The sequence below is a fragment of the Podarcis erhardii genome (assembly GCF_964252035.2).
Source record: "Podarcis erhardii genome assembly, chromosome: 12".
In the NCBI taxonomy this organism is placed as follows: Eukaryota; Metazoa; Chordata; class Lepidosauria; order Squamata; family Lacertidae; genus Podarcis; species Podarcis erhardii.
This window is the reverse complement of record NC_138513.1, coordinates 802,782-816,637: the sequence shown is the minus strand read 5'-3', so window position 1 is coordinate 816,637 and position 13,856 is coordinate 802,782. Positions and strand designations below refer to the sequence as shown.

The 13,856-nt window shown below is 55.5% G+C and overlaps 1 protein-coding gene across 3 annotated transcripts in view; it reads right to left on the bottom strand.

Moving 5' to 3' along the window:
- SLC4A2 (solute carrier family 4 member 2) overlaps positions 1-13,856 on the bottom strand; it is a 57,351-nt gene that overhangs the window by 34,808 nt on the left and 8,687 nt on the right. The window contains exon 2 of one of the 3 annotated variants that reach the window (XM_081834196.1): positions 8,174-8,265. The exons of 1 other annotated variant lie outside the window; for it this stretch is intronic. The gene's annotated coding sequence lies outside the window, so the exon portion shown is untranslated. Of the gene's footprint in view, positions 1-2,207; positions 2,355-8,173; positions 8,266-13,856 lie in introns of those variants that run through there. One more of the 3 variants, XM_081834198.1, reaches the window with a different exon arrangement.

Genomic DNA, 13,856 nt, shown 5'->3' with positions numbered 1-13,856 from the left:
CCTGAACCAAAGCAGGGCACCTCTACCCTCTGGGCGTGGTTGGTACAAGGCTGGGCCCGAAAGCTCCACCCCCGAGGGGGCAGGCCAAGTGCCGCAGCCCCAATGAGGACTAGAAAGTTGCTTCTCGTGACCAACGTGAAAGTCGGATTCCCAGACCCAGTTTTACACTATGCAGCCTAGGACCCACGTACCTATGGGACCGCCTCTCCCGGTCTGCCCCACGGAGGACCTTAAGGTCCACAAATGACAACACTTTGGAGGTCCCAGGTCGCAAGGTGGTTAGATTGGTCTCAACTAGGGCCAGGGCCTTTTCAGTACTGGCCCTGACTTGGTGGAACGCTCTGTCCCAAGAGACCAGGGTCCTGCAGGATTTGACATCTTTCTGCAGGGCCTGCAAGATGGAGCTGTTCCGCCTAGCCTTTGGTTTGGACTCGGTCTGACCCTCATGTTTCCCTCCCCTTACGGTCTTGATTTATCAGCTATTTTAAAATGAGGCTGCATTTTAAATTGCATATTAACCTGTATTTTAAATTGCTTTGTTTTATTTTTTTCTATTATGTTTTCATTGTAATTTTATTGGTGCTAGCCGCCCTGAGCCTGGCTTTGGCCGGAGAGGGCGGGGTATAAATAAAAACATGGGAGAGACCTGGATTCGAATCCTCACTTGGCCATGAAGCTCAGTGGGTGGGACTGGGAGCAGTCCCTGCTCTTTCAGCCTAGCCTTCCTCACAGGAGTGTTGGGAGGATAAAACAGTGGGGGGGGGGGGAGGAGAAGACCCATGCATGCCCCCTTGAGCTCCTTGGAGAACAAAGATGGGCTTGGCAGCAGTGGCCTCAGTTCTTCAGCTGTGCAATGGGCAGAGCAGGGGCAGAGCTGAGCTCACAAGGTGGCACAGTTGCCCGGCTCTGTTGCTCAGCTCACAAGGCCACCCCGAAAGTGACTGACTGCTGGGGGGAGCCCTCCAGCATCTGCCACTCCCCCCATCTGCCAGCCTGCCCCCCCCGTTAAAAGAGCACCCGCTGGGCCCCTGCAAAGCCCCAGAGAGAGGCCTGGACGGGCAGAGCCAGCGCCAGGCGCCTGCCACCCGCCCAGACCCAGTTAAAAATAGCCACCAGCCGCCTCCACAGAGCAAGTAAGACTATCCTGAGGATGAATCACCAGAGTGCCCCCCCCTGCCCTTCAGCACGTGCTCAGAGGCTCCTTGCGGACGCAGCAGATTTCCTCTTCCAGCCTCGCACACAAACCTCTCCTCCTCCTCCTCTTCCTCCTTCCCCTGCCCTGCACCATGGCCTCTGCAGATCCAGGAGGGTACAGAAGCCGGAAGGAGACTCTGCCTCTGCCCTGGAGAGCAAAAGGCACTCTGCGCGGGCTCAGAGGCTACCCAAACTAACAGCAGCATACACGAAGTGTCCAAAGAGATCAGGCCCCCCAGATCCAGCCCTGAAAGCTGAGGGATGTCATACCGTGAAACAACCTTGTGCCTTGGGGCATGTGCAGAGTGCATTTCTATCAGCCCTGAATAAGCCCCAGAGGCCACAACACTGGAGGCTGCGGGAGCTGGAAAATATTCCCTCCACCTCCACCTTTATCCATCAGGAGAACAACCACAGTGTAATAATAATAATAACAATAATAGTGATAATATTAATAGTAATAATAGTGATAATATTAATAATAACTGTGTTATTTTTACTGTTGTTAGCCACTCTGAGCTTGGCTTTGGCTGGGGAGGGTGGGATATAAATAATTTTTTTGAATTATTGTTATTGTTGTTATTATTATTATTATACCTCTTCCACTTCTTTTGGCAAAAAGAGACTCAACTCCATGTCCCGCCTGGCAAGGATGTTGTGGGAATCAGAGAACGGCAGAGTTGGAAGGGACCCCCCAGGGTCATCCAGTCCACCCCCTGCAATGCAGGGATCTGAGCTCAAGCATCCTCGACTGATGGCCACCCAGCCTCTGCCGAAAAACCTCCAAGGAAGGAAGACCCGAAAGCACTCTGCACGTGGGAAGCCAAACCACAACGAGGGGGTTGGACTAGATGACCCCTGGGACCCCTTCCAGCTGCGACTGGGGGGCCATTGCCACCCCCTGAAGGGCACCTCCGGACCATGGAAGAATGGAAGCAGCGGCTTCTCTCTCCGGAAGCCAACGGCCAGGAATCTCCCCTCTGGGCACCCAGGAACCGGCCCCCTCCACTCACCCCATAGGCTCCTGCGGCTGCGGCTTCCTCCGTGGGGCGGGCAGAGGGGTCCGGCGGGTTTCCTGCCCGGGAGCTGCTACAGGAAGCAGGAAATCCTGCCAAAGGCCGAGGCTGCCAGGGTGGCAGCCCCTGGGCAGGGCGGGAGGGCAGGGAGGCAGCTGCCGCAGGAGAAGGGGGCACCCTCTGCCCAAGCGGCTGCCCTGGCACTGCCCTCGGAGGAGCCTGCAGAGTTTTTTATACCTGCCTCCTGGCAGGGAGAGAGGGAGGGAGGCGGGAGGAAAAGTCCCCACAGCAGAAGGAAGGGTGTGGGGAGGGACGCCGGTCCCCATAAGTGCCACTTCAGCGCTGGCCACTCCTCCTGCGGGCACCGCAAATACACACACACACACACACACAGCGCAGCCCACAGCTGCTCCCCTGCCAGGCCAGCTGCCCTGCCCTGCCTTCTCCCCCCCCCACTTGTGGAAAGCACTCTCTGCATGCTCAGAGGCCCTCTCTCCCTACCCCTGCCCATCACCCCATGAAAAGCGGGTTCTGGGGCCAAAGGGGACCATCTAGGGCAAGCTTCCTCAACCTCCAGATGTTTTTAGCCTACAACTCCCATGATCCCTAGCTAGCAGGACCAGCGGTCAGGGATGATGGGAACTGTAGTCTCAAAACATCTGGAGGGCCGAGGTGGAGGAAGCCTGATCTATAGGGCAGCCCAGATGCCCCTCTCGGGAAACGCAGGATCTGGCCATGTTTCTCCCCTCCTGCAGCCTCCAGCCACTGGGATTCAGAAGCATTTAATAATAATAAATTTTTTTTATTTATATCCTGCCCTCCCCAGCCCAAGCCGGGCTCAGAGCGGCTGCCTCTGAAATTTGCTGCCTCTGAAATTGGAGGGCAGAGCAGAGCCTCTCTCCTCTCCAATCCACTTTGGATCCACATGGAGGTCGCCGGCCACCTCTTCCCCCTGTGGCAGGGAGTTCCACAGCTCCATGGTGAACTGTGGAGGAGCAGGAGAGAGCCCAGCTGGGGAGGAGGGAAAAGACCAGCCAACTGAGTTGTGGGGGAGACGGGGCTCCTCTGAAAGTGGGCCAGTCTTGGGAGGGGGCTCCCTGGCCTGATGGCCGGCATGGGGGTGGACTAGATGATCCCTGGGTTCCCTTCCGGCTCCAGTCTTCTATGGTGGGAAGGGAGAGACACCCCTGGGATTGTGCAGCTGGAGCAGGGGGGCAGGTGAGGGCCCTCGGCAAGGCACCCCGGGGGGGGGGCGCTGTGGGGGGGGAGCCCTGCAAGGCTCCCGCCACCTCTCCCCCCCAGCCCCCAGCCAATTTCTCCTCCTGCGGGTGCTGCTGTGTCAGCAGGGTGGCCGGCTGGCCTGGGTGGTGAACCAACCCCTGCTGCTAATGCCAGGGTTGCGGCAGGGTGCCCCCCCCCCCCCGTCGCCCAGACAGCCTCTCCCTCTTCTGGCCCCACTGCCCTGATAGGGGGTCATTACCTGCCCCCCCACAAGCAGGCTGGTTATTTCCTGCCCCCCTTCTGCCCTCAGGCAAGACAGCTCACCTGTCCTGGAGGAGCAGCAAACAGGTAAGACCTAGTTGGAGGGGGGGGCATGAATGACACATCCCCAGGCAACCTTCCTCACCTCAGAACCTTCTCTCAGAAACTCTCTTTCAGGGGGTCAGGCTGGATGACCTTTGGGGACCCCTTCCAATTCTAGGATTCAATGGCCTTGGAAGGCAGGGGGGCTCTCCTTCATTGGACGTTTCTCAGCAGAGCTCAGGTGGTCTCCTGCCAGGGATTCTTGAACCGAGTCGCCTGCCTGGCAAGGGGGTCAGGCTGGATGACCTTTGGGGGGCCCTTCCACCTCGACAGTTCCAGGGGAGGGAGGAAGATTCTCCCTCTTCCTCTGCCATGCAGACGCCAATGGCTGCACTGGGGGGGGGCATTGGTGTTCTTGGCTGTGACACCCCCCAAGAGAAATAAAGCCGCCCCAGGAGGCGGGTCCCATTCTGCACCCACCACCCCAGTTCCCCGCTTCCGAGTTAGCTCAGGATGCAGCCAGGCCCAAAGGCATCATGGGGAAACGAAGGCATGGCCTGAGCAGGCACTTAACCCGGGAGAGCCCAGGGTTCGAATCCCCACTCGGCTCGGAAGCTCCCTGGGTCTCTCTCAGCCTGACCTACCTGGCAGAGCTGTTGTGGAGAGAAGCACGTGCGCCACTTTGATGGGATATCAATCAATCCATCCATCCATCTTCAAACTGTAGCACTGGAAGGGACCCGAGGGTCATCTAGTCCAACCCCCTGCCATGCAGGACGTTTTTGGGGCTCGAACCCGTGACCTGAGATTAAGAGTCTCCATCTCTGCCGACTGAGCTGGGGGTCAGGGGGCCCTGGGAAGGACCCCGCTGTGGGGAGGGCTGGTATGGAAATCCAGCTGGCATGATGGGCTGGGGTTTTGCATATTTGACCCCAAAGGGACTCCATGGGGCTCTTCCCCTGAAGCTCTGCACCCCCCAAGTGACACAGGAGGGGAGGGAGGGTCATCAGGGACACAGAGAGAGAAGTCAAGAGTTGCTCAGAAAGGCAGTTTCCTTCCTCTGCCCTCCTCCCCAGATGGACGCCACTCACTCTTTGCAATGGGGGGGGGGGAACCCTCCCCAGATTCTCAAGAAGGCTCCAATCCTGGCTCATTTGACCCCCCAGGGGGAAGCCTCCCTGGCCAATGGGACACCCCAAAGGGGAGGGATCAATGAATCACAGAAGCGCAGAGTTGGAAGGGACCTCCAAGGCCCATCTAGTCTGACCCCCGGCAATGCAGGAATCGCAGCGCAAGAATCCTGGACTAAGAAAGGAGAGCCGAGCTGAGCTTCTCCTCTTTCTTCCTCTGTTAAAACATCACAGAGTAGACCCCCAGGGTCATCCAGCCCACCCCGAAATGCAAAGGGGGAGCCAGAGAAGGCCTCTGCCCCACGGCGAGGCCAAACGGGGCAGTAAATTGGAAGCCTGAAAGTGCAAACAGCCCCACTTTCAATGCTCCCCTCCTTCCTCGGTTTCCCCTCGCAAGCAACCACCCCCTGAACTGCTTGCAAAGAGGGGTGGGGGCTCAGGGTGGGAGGTGTTGCTAGAAGGCATCACTGGGGAGCAGAGGCCAGTCAAGTGCAAGGACAGGCCCAGCGCCCAACCCCCCCAATATGCCCCCCAAGAGAGTGGGGTCTAATAGAGCGTCAGACTGGGACCCGGGAGGCCAGAGTTTGAATCCCCACTCAGTCGTGAAGCTCCCTGGGGGTGGCCTGGGGGACCAGCCCCTGCTTCTCAGCCTGACCTCCTTTGCAGGGTTGTTCTGGGGATTAAATGAGGATATAAATTCAAAAGCGGTAAATAGGCAAGATTCCCTTCCTTACAGATATAAAGACTAAGAGGGTCTCCCTCCCCGCAGGGTATAAATAATAAAGTAATAATCCTATTAATGGCCTGAATGGAGGACCCTGTCCAGCCCCCTCTCAGGGATTCCTCAGCTGCAACTCCTGCCTTGGAGGGGGCTGGGCTGGATGGCCTTTGGGGGTCCCTTCCAACTTGGCAACTGCATGGTTCTCTGACTCTGGTGGAGGCAGAAGGGGAGGGCTGAGCCTACGGCCAGAGGCTCTTTGGCCATCAAGAGCCCCCCCACTGGCGCCCGGAGCCCTCCAGTGACCCCAAAGAACTTGAAAGGCCCTCCTGCCCCACGGCAGGCGCTGGGCTAATTGGCATGGGCAGCCAGAGGCCCCCCAAGCCGGCAGGAGGAGGAGGAGGGCCGGGCGAGGAGAGGCAGCGCTCTGCCCTTCCCTGCGTCTGGCCTGCCCTTCCTGGCTGCCACTCAGGTCCCCCACTGCCCCCTAAGCGGCCCTAATGAGGCGTGGGGAGCCGCCTCTGGGGCAGCCTGGGGCAGCGCCAGCAGCAGGCCGGGGAGGGCAGTGCCAGCCGGGGCAAGCGCTGCGTCATCTTTGTCCTGGCCGGCCGTGGGGGTCCCATCCGGCCAAAGTCAAAGGCACAGCACCCCCAAGTCCCCACTTGGCATCTGGGGGGGGGCAGCAAGGATGGCGGCCCCCGTCAGTCACAGGGCAGGCAGTCAGAGAATCGTGGAACTGGAAGGGAGCCCTGGGGCTCATCTAGTCCACCCCCTTTGCAAGGCAACAATCACAGCTCAGGCAATCTGCAGCAAGGTTTTCATTAAGGTCGGGTTTTTGGAACCCGGGTTCTGCAACCCCTTCCCCCCCGGTGTCCTTCACTGGGCCTGACCCCTTTTCCGCCTTGCCCACATGCCCACCTTGCAGCTGGCAAACTCTCCTGGGCATCAGCAGGAAGAACCTCTTTCTGCAGCTGCAACCCCCCCAAAAACCAACCCCCCTGCTCCCCACTTCTGGGCAAAGGGTAGCAGGAGTGGGTCTTAGCTTAGTTTGGGGGTCACAGCTTGCAATGCAGCGGGTTGGACTAGATGGCCGTTGGGTCCCTTCCGGAACTACGGTCCAATGTGCTCCTTGCGGGATTGAGCAGAAGGACTATCGATATACGAATGGCGGCTCTAGACAGACCCCCAGACCCCACTTGGCCCAGGACCCTCATGTCACCCCCCATGTCCTGCCCCAGGGCGGCTGATGCTCTTGGGGCAGGGTCCCCTTCCCCGCCCCCCCCCCCAGTTCCAGAGGCGGCCGGCAGACCCCCACCGCGCTGTGCAAATCTACATTCTTCCCCTTGACAGGGCGGAATAATTGGGCTGGCGCAGCGCCCTGACCCGCGGCTCAACCTGGGGCCGCCATTGTGAAATCCGGCCCCACAAGCAGCCCCCCGCACTTCCTGCCCCCCCAGCCCAGCCCCCAAATCACCTTCACTGCGGAGGGCCGAGTCAACACGCAGCCGGTTGCACAACACAAGGCACACACAGCGCAGCCAGGAAAACGAGGAAGGAGCCACTTGTCAAAGCACAAAACTCAGCCTGAGGGTCGCAGGTTTAAGGCCCACCTTGGGGGTTGGGATAGATGACCCCCAGAGGCCCTTCTAACTCTGCAGTGCTATAAATCTAGGACTCCTTGGCCAGAAGCCCTCCAGATCAGGCATGCCCAAACTCGGCCCTCCAGATGGGACTACAACTCCCATCATCTCTAGCTAACAGGACCAGTGGTCAGGGATGATAGTAATTGTAGTCCCAAAACATCTGGAGGGCCAAGGTTGAGGATGTCCGCTCCAGATACTCAGCTGGAGGGTGCAGAGGCTGCTGGGAGTTGTAGTTCAGCCACATCTGGACAAAGTCTGGAAACAAAGCCCCGCCCTACACTTTCAAGAGGGAGTTTCCAAAGAAGGGGGCTCATTCTGCCCCTCACACCCAGCAAGCCCCTTCCCCAGACTGTCTCTACCCCCCAGCAAAGCTCCCCTCCTCATTAAGGAAGCCGCCTTAGTCAGACCATCTAGATCAGTCATACCTGCGCTGACTGGCAGCAGTCGCTGTCTGGGGATATTCCTGGGTCTACCAGGAGATGCTGTCAGGGTTCGAACTCGAGTCCTTCTGCATTCCAGGCAGGTGCCCCACAACTGAGAAGTGTGGCATCCCCCATTTGCCTATTGCAAAGGCCCCACCAGCAGAGGAGGCCGGGCAAAGCACACTCAGAGAAGGCCTGAGTGGTAACCCCTTCCCTCCCCAAAGCCCTGATTCATCCCTGATGGGAAACACAGAAGTGACTCAGCTCCTCCCGTGCCCTTGGAAACCTCCCTCTCTAAAGCCTGTTTGGGGAGGAAGCCACTCTGTCTGGTGGCAGGAGGTTCCAAAGGCTGCACAAGGAAGCAGCTTTCTCTCGAGCAGGGGGGAGAAAGGGGTGGCTGGACAGCATCCCGGTTCCTACTGCTCTGCTCAGTCTCAGCCCCCAAAAGCTGGTATAAGACTCAAACCCCAAACCCAACACCCTACCGCTCACCCTCCCCATGTCCAATGGCAGGGGGTGTACTCACCTCCTCGCCAAATTCCTACAGGGTCTCTAGTCCTCAGGAAAGGCAGTGAAGAGGAGGCCTTGCCATCTCAAACTCGGCCAGTGAATAGGATACTGAAAAAGAAGACATCCAGGAAGGGGGTGAGCCCCCTCTTTGTGGGTGCTGTTGGTCCCCCATCCATCTCATCCCCAGGGACACCCCTTCTGCGGACGCGGGTTGCAAGAGGGGATGGGAGCCGCCTCTGAACCTGTACAAGCGAGGAGATAGTCAGGCAGCCACCAAGTGCCGTGGCTGGTTGCCCAAATGTCCAGCATGCCTGGCCCCACACTGAGCCCCCCAACCAGGCCCAGGAGACTTCCAGAGGGGAAATACATGCAAACAGGCACTCAGAGCGCACAGGACATCACACAACGCTGCCCGAGTCACAACGCTGCCCGTGGCACAAAGGACAAGCGCGTCCTCGTCTCTGCTTCCCCTCAAGCAATGCATCGGTGCAGCAAATTGCGAAATATATGAGCGGAGTTTCCTTACGCAGGGGGCAGCTAACCTACGGAACTCACTGCCACCAACTTGGGCAGCTTCCAAAGAGGACAGGGCAACTTTGTGCAGGAGGAAAGGGCTATTGAAAACCAGGGTGGCTGGACTCTGCCCTCCCCAGTCAGAGACGGCCGTACTTCTGAATCCCTGTTTCTGGAAGCCCCAGGAGGGGAGGGGGCTCTGGGGCTCCAGTCCCGCTTGCAGGTCCCCCCCCCCCAGCATCTGGGCAACTGTTGTGAGAACAGGAGGCTGGGCCAGTGGGGCCTCTGGCCTGATCCAGCACATACAATTCTTTATCTGCTTGTAATTTGAAAACATGCAAAGCTATGCAAAGAAGGCAGAACGGCAAAACAAAGCCACAGTCAGAAGTCAGGAGGACTGATCAGGAAAACTCAAAGCTGCGTCTCAAAGACCAGTGGAACAAACTCTGTTGGGGCTGCTTAGAATCATGGAAGGATCCCCTGAGGGTCATCTAGTCCAACCCCCTGCAGTGCAGGAACCTCAGCTCAAGAATCCATGACAGATGGCCTCTGCTTAAAAACCTCTGCTGTTAAACAGCTCTTCTTGCCTTGGGCTCCCTCCCAAGCCTGCAGTTCTATGCGTGGGAGGCAGATCTTAAAACTTGAGCAAGTCTGTAGGGCAGACCACACCATCATGGGGCTGTAGAGCTGGAAGAGACCCCCAAAGTCCAGCCGCCTGCAGTGCAGGAATCCCAGGCCATTGGGGGCCTCAAAGGTCAATGGAAGCCATTCAGGCATAAATGAACAAGCAGGAAATGAGAATGCCAGCACCAAAAATGAGCAGGTAAAGAAGCGAGGGACCACAAGGAGCCTCAGGTGAGATGGCAGGCACCTCACCCGCCACAGTCTGGCCTGGCAGGAGCTCCTGGACCGTCTCCAAGGGCAGCCCCACAGAGAGAGCACAGAGGTAGTCTAACCTTGGCGTGACAAAGGCAAGGGTGTCTGCGTCCAGGTCTGAGTTTAGGAAGGATTTTAAGTTCTTTCTGGCAGGGGAAACCAAGCAGGTATCAGAGAGATGATTGCCAAAGAAGAAGTTCTGTGGGGTAGGAGGGCTGGGAAAAACTTCACACCCGGCAACCAATTTGTCCCTTGGTTTTCAGAGAATAGATGGGGAGACGAGTCTAAAAAGCCCAGGGCACAAGATTTCATGGCCCTCTAGTGGCTCTGGTGGCCGCTAACATACCGTATTTTCACTCCATAAGACGAACTTTTTTCCTCCTAAAAAGTAAGGGGAAATGTCTGTGTGTTTTATGGAGTGAATGCATGGTCCCTGGAGCTGAATTGCCCAGGGGCAAAAAGCAGATCGTGCTTTTTTTTTTGGAAAGAGGGAAGGGGGTGTTGAAACAAAGCCGCTGGTTGGCAAGTGATTGGGAGGGAGATAAGGGACTCTAGAGATAAAGGAGGCTGCCTGGGAGGGGGGAGGTAAAAGCCCATGGATCCTCAGGATTTTTGCATTGGATCACCCCAAATTCACCATCAGATCACATAGCATGTCCATGGCTACAGCCTGCACCAAAAAAATCACGCACCCACTGTTGTGTGGGGCCGCAATGGCGCAAAAACGTGGTTAGAAAGCACGGATCAACATGGATCCTCAGGATTTTTGCATTGGATCACCCCAAATTCACCATCAGATCACATAGCATGTCTGTGGCCACAGCATGAACCACAAAAATCATACATCCACCGTTTCATTCAGACTATTTTTTTTCTTGTTTTCCTCTAAAAACTAGGTGCGTCTTATGGAGCCAAAAAAACGGCATTTAGCATTAACTCTGGAAGTGTGGACTCAATTCTGACCAGATTAAGCCCCCTAGAGCAGACTATACATCATTACGACTCCCTCTCCAAATGTCACAGAACCACAGAATTGTAGAGTTGGAGGGGACCCCGAGGGTCATCTAGTGCCGCCTCCGCAAATCACTCATTGAGGGTTCAAGACCCCTTGGCTCCCCTCCCTGGGATTGTGGCCTCTGTCTCCTGCTGGCAGCTTCTAGGAGCCACGGGTAAGAACTGAGCACAGGGAATGACCCCAAAGGAGCAGGATGTGCCCCCACCAGATGTGCTTGTTGAATGGTCACTGTAAAATGTGAAGGTTCCTTATTGTTTCACAAGTTGTGTATGTCTTTAAGGGCCAGGGCAAATAACGAGACCCAGTCTTGCAGCTGTGAAACATAGCAGGTGCTGCTGAGTTGTGTTCATCAAGCTGTGTATATAAGGAGCAGCACCTAGCTGTCCCATTACCCTGGGGGGTGGGTTGGTGGTTGGGTCTGGTTTGTTGTTATCTTTAGTGTAAAAGGAGGGATTTTTTTTTGTTATTAAAACCTTGTTAAAAAGTTATTTTGAGTTCTTGGTTATGCATGGTCTCCCCAGCAAGCTCTCTGCAGCGCTACTATACTGCAAATAGCCAACAGTGCTGCCCCTCCCCTAACACCCCTAACATCTGGCCACACAGAAACGCAGCAAAGTGCTGCACCCCAAAAACATCCTGCCCTATGGAAAAAAGAAAGGGGGCACAGACCCACAAGTCCATTCCAGGAGGTGATGGCACCTGGTCCAGCCTGGCCCCAGAGAGCCCCATCTGCAGGAGCTGCCCCTTCCCCTGGCCAAGGGGTCCCCCAGGGCCCCCTTCAAGGAGCCAGGAGGTGCCTTTCTCCCCATTGTTCCACCTCTTATCTTGGCCGGATAAGGCCAATGTTGTCCTGGATCTCTGGAGTCAGTCAGCACTGGCTCCCTTAATCTCGCCTAATGTTTAACTGAATTCTGCCCTCTCCTAATCGGAACCCACAACTCCTGTTTTTTTTTGCCTGGTCCTTGGAGGGCAGAAGATGAAAAGGTGTCGCCAAGGACTTGTGGCTGTCACAGGGAAGGGGACAAGGAGGGACCCCTCTGAATCAGGCGTTGCGAGAGCTCAGCCACGGAACCAGATTTCAAAACACCGGAGCAAACAAAGCCCCAGAAATAAATAGGCGAGGCTTCGGAGCATGAACAGAGTGCAACTCTCTTCCCAATCCTTCAGGCACTGGCTTGCAGAAGTCATTCTGTTTCCCCACAATCTCCTTGTCTTCCTTTAGCACATTTTTGACCCCCTGGTCACCCAAGGGTTAACCCCTTCCTAGCCTAGATGGTCTCCTGCTACAAATGTAGTTAAACCACTTCTGGCCTTTGGTCTCAATGATTTTACCAATGTGCTCTTCAAAGCCTTTTTATTTTTTAGCATCCTTTACTATCTACTTTAACTTTCTTCTTTGGCCAAAGTTTGTGCTCCTTTTCGTTCTCTTCATTCAGACAGAACTTGCATTTTTCAGAAGAAGCCTTTGGGTCTCCGATGACTTCTCCAACTCCTGATCAATTTGGAGAGATTTAATCCTCCATTCTTTGCCTTTCTACTTCCTTGCCATATTATCAATGATGATGATGATGATCAAAGTTTTCATGCTGCCCTTCACCCTACGATCCCAGAGCGGTTCACAACAGAAAAATGCAAAATGAGGACAAAATACATTATTATGCATGTCGAAGGATGCACTTTAGAACATTTCCACCTCTAGACTCCAGCAAATTCCCAGAATGCTGCGTCTACAGACCGAACTCCCCCCCTACCTGCATTAGTGCTGGGCAATGTCTGGTTTTCAACATCGTGATATATCATGAGCCATACATGACGATATATGTATCGCAATGTCTGAAATAAGGGTGGAGTTAGGGAGAGACACTGGCCGGCTCCACGGTTTCCCTCCCATTGTAATTTCGGCACAGGGCGCGCACACACCATGATTTGCAATATATTGCCAGGTCAAAAATTATGAAACCAAAATCATGATATCTGGTTTTCGATGATGTATTGATATATTGCCCAGTCCTAACTTGCACAAAGGAGGCCAAAAGAGCTTCAACTGTATCACTGCCTCACTACCAGGCCTTTACTAAGGTTGCCAACGTGGTGCCCTCCATAGGGGGTTGAACTAAAACTCCCATCGCTGACCAATATCCTCATTGTGACAAAGTTTCCTCTTTGGAAGTCAAATGGGACCGTGTTGGATTTTCTGGGCAATTGGCCAGTTAAATGCACATTTAACTTAATAGCACAGTGGCTGCTGCTCCCAAGTGGTTGGGCAACCCTTCCCTCTTGTGCCAGGTTTTGGGTGCCACTCAAGGTTCAGTCTAGGGGTGCCCCCCGGTCAATTCCACCACCCACAATGAATCTGCCCCTTTGGGGTATTCTAGCTTGCTGGACTCAGTGCTGTGTCGGACGTCCAGAGCGAAACCACCTCCGATATGCTGCTCCCTGTCCTTCCCAGAGTTCGCAGCCAGAGATAACCGTCAGGTTTCCATGCTATTCACTGCACCAAAGCCGTCCTCTAAGACTAAGCGCTCCACTTTCCCCCTCTTGACTCAGAGGCATCCAACGCTGGCACAGAAACACTTGCAGACAATCTCTCCCAAGCGCCTTTGGGCAAGATGGAAGAACTGCTAGGCTGCGCACAGGTGGCTGGCGGCAAAATTATTTGCACCTGGCAAGGGCGGTTTGCAGACGTTCAGCTCAGGATTCCGCAGAGAGGGAAGGAGCACTTTCCGTGGGGCGGAAGTGTACAGAGAGAGTCTTTCCTTCCAGATTTCGGAGGGATATCTACCTCGACGGTCTTGCCAGACTCTCGATCTGAGGACAGGACGTCCTGCGCCAGGAAAGGGATTGGACCAGATAATTATTCTCCGCAAGATTAATTATATATTGTATTTTTAATTAACGTCATTATGCTTGCAAACCGCTCCGGGAATATTTATTGATGGGTGGCTAGATAAATTTGATTAGCGGCAATAAATAACCCTGTTCCTGATCTGGAGGCTGGATGCGGCCCATTGAGCTCTGGTATTCCTCCCCTCCCACCAGTGCCAGGATTAGACCTGAAAAAACCCTGGGAGCCACTAGGAGGTTTTCCGGGGGGGGGGTGTCTGTTGTTTGGGGAGGGGGATGCAGCTGCGGAAGGAAAGGCTAAACCTCCCCAAGCGATGCGATACCCCCCAGTGCCCAAAATGTCCCTGTGCCGCCTTTAGGTTCACAGAATCACAGAATGGAAGAGCTGGAAGGGATCCAAAAGGTCACGTGGTCCAAGCCCAGGCAGAGCAGGCATGGCAGCGCAAAGGCA